Source organism: Chiloscyllium plagiosum, chromosome 1 (assembly GCF_004010195.1).
Source record: "Chiloscyllium plagiosum isolate BGI_BamShark_2017 chromosome 1, ASM401019v2, whole genome shotgun sequence".
Taxonomy (NCBI): Eukaryota; Metazoa; Chordata; class Chondrichthyes; order Orectolobiformes; family Hemiscylliidae; genus Chiloscyllium; species Chiloscyllium plagiosum.
The window spans coordinates 87,257,494-87,260,175 of NC_057710.1; the positions used below are offsets into that span (position 1 = coordinate 87,257,494).

Here is a 2,682-nt window from a genome sequence, read left to right on the forward strand (position 1 = left end):
TAATTCTTTGCTAAATCTCTTGGTTGGAGGAGCATGATTAATAAAAATGATGTTCCTTAACAATTTGTCCATTTTTCAATTGTGATATCTCACAAAAACAGGAAGGTGACCAGATCATTTTGAACTTTTGCAACAAATCCACATTCCAAACAAAAGCTAGTTGCTTGTTGCAAATATCTATGAGCATTGCAAACAGACCAGGCCATCAGGCAACTAGGTGAAAGTGAGGACTGCAGATGCTGGAGATTAAAGTCAAGATTAGAGTGATGCTGGAAATGCACAGCAGGTCAGGCAGCATCTGAGGAACAGGAAAATTGATGTTTTGGGCAGCACACATACTAAAATTGAAACGATACAGAGAAAAGTAACATGGCCCCTGCGCAAGGCATCCGTTAACTGTCATCTGTTGACCTAAGAACTTAAGAAAATCAACCAGGTTGGGAAGACCACTTTTACCAGAAGTATTTTAGAGTTTTTAACCACTTCGATGTCCAAATGATTATATAGAGAGAGTGAAACCTTTAATTTGGCAATACCAGCTTCTGCTCAAAAATGGGCAATATGACAATGAAAATTGGTTACCAATCTTGTTTTGTGCATAACATTTACTTGTCTTCTGTTAGGTATCTTGTAGGCCCAATTGTTTAAGTATGCTAATTCAAATCCTACATTTTAAAGGCTCAACAGGTCTCTGTAGCTGTTCACTAACCTAAATCAGCAACAAAAATCAGCAAGATCAGCCTTGAGGGTATGGTTTCTAATGGTATTTAAAAGGGGTCATAAACTGCCCACAGTAAATCACAAGCTATTTATGTTTTTTTTTAATTTGACAGTAACTTTTTCTAGAACTCACTACTGTCATTGAAAGTAACCTGGTAATTCAGTGAGGGGTTTTGACATTTCTGTTTCGGCAAACCTATGCATGGTATCAGTGGATTTTCTAATTATGTTCTTACGGTGGTTGGAAAGGGAGGGTTAGCTGGCCAGAAACCAGGGAGTTGTAGCTATTGTTGGAAGGTGGGCAGCTTGTCTTAATACTGGTTACTGAGCATGCTTTGCTATAAGCTTATAGCTCATCTTTGATCCCAGTACCACATTCCGGTCCTATCCCATATGCTTTATTTGCCTTACCACCCAAAATTGATTGAACTTGGCAATGAATCTGCTCAACACTGAACATCTTCACAGCCCTATGGAGGGTGAATTTCAAAGGTTCAGATTGCTTGGTGTGAAGAACGGTTTCCTCACGTTGGAACCAACTGGTGCCAATTCTTTATCCTAAGAACGAGCCATAAGAAATCGCCTGTTGACATTTACCCCATCAAACTTTCTTGGAATCTTTCATATTTCATTTTTTTTATTCACTCATGGAATGTGGGGATCTCTGCCTAAACCAGCATTTATTGCCCATCCCTAAGTGCCAGAGGAGAGTTAATAGTCAACCACATTACTGGGAGACACATATAGGCCAGATCAGGTAAGGATGACAGATTTCCTTGCCTAAAGGACGTTAGTGAACCAGATGGGGTTTTTTTCCTGACAATCAACGCTGGTTTCATGGTCATCATTACACTTTTAATTCCCAATTCTATGTTGAGTTTCTGGATTAATGGTCTAGTAATAATACCATTAGGCCATTGCTACCTCAGTGAGACCATCTTTCATTCCTCTAAGCAATAGAGAGTATTGATACACCCCACTCAATCTCTCCTCATAGGAGCGCCCTGTCATCCCAGGAAAGTATTTGTTGAACCTTTATGTACAGACTTTAAGATCCATCTTTTCCATAGAGAAAGCTGTTCATAGTAGTGCATGTATGAATTGATTGTGAACAAAGTAGTTAAGGGGATGAACAAGAAAGAAGTGGAGGAGTCTGAGCCTTTGCAAATTGTCAGCAGGTCTATGATGCCTTGCAGCCTGTATGAATGAAAGCAATGGGCTCCAAGTTGAATGAGCAAAGTGAACACAGCACAGTGGAATAGGAAGCTATTAGAACAAATAGGATGAAGTGGTAGGGGACGGTATAGTCAGGGTAATGGGCATAGTCTCCTGCAGCTGCGAGCAAGAGATGGCTGTGTTCCTTACTTGCTGCTAAGGGTTGGGACATTTGCTCTAGTTAGAGTGAACTTTGTAGTGAGAGATGGAGGACCCAATTGTCATGATCCATGTAAGTTTGAATGTCATGGGTAAGACTAGGAAAGAGGTTTTTCTTAGAGAGTGGGAGTAGCTGGATACCAAAGTAATAGCAGAATCTTAAAAATAATAATTTTTCAATTATTATCTGAGCCACAAGCAAATTAGTGTTGCCAAATGGGTTGCAATTCTGGGACTCTGTCATGAGCACAAGGGAAAGAATGGACTACCGTTAGGGTGGCCATCATTGGAACCATGCTGGGAATGGTGTTCTGCTTAGCCGTATAAAAACGGCATGCTACACAGGGCTTTAAACTAAATATTCGGGGTGGGGAAGATAACGTGAGGGAAGATTTCATAAATTTAAGAGATGAGATAAGAGACCAAGGTTGCAAGAAGGAAACTGTGATGTGTGACAGGAAAGAATAGAATAGCTAATGTAGCTGGAGTTTTGAAAATAAAAAAAATTAAGGGTACTCTGAATGTCATTTGCATACCAATGATTTGCTGGCAAAAATAGAGGTCAACAGATATGCTCTAGTTGTCATT

General features: G+C 39.9%; 1 pseudogene; it reads left to right on the top strand.

The window, feature by feature from the left end:
* Nucleotides 1-317: 317 nt before the first annotated feature.
* On the top strand, nt 318-386 carry LOC122556016 (annotated as a pseudogene).
* Nucleotides 387-2,682: the final 2,296 nt, after the last annotated feature.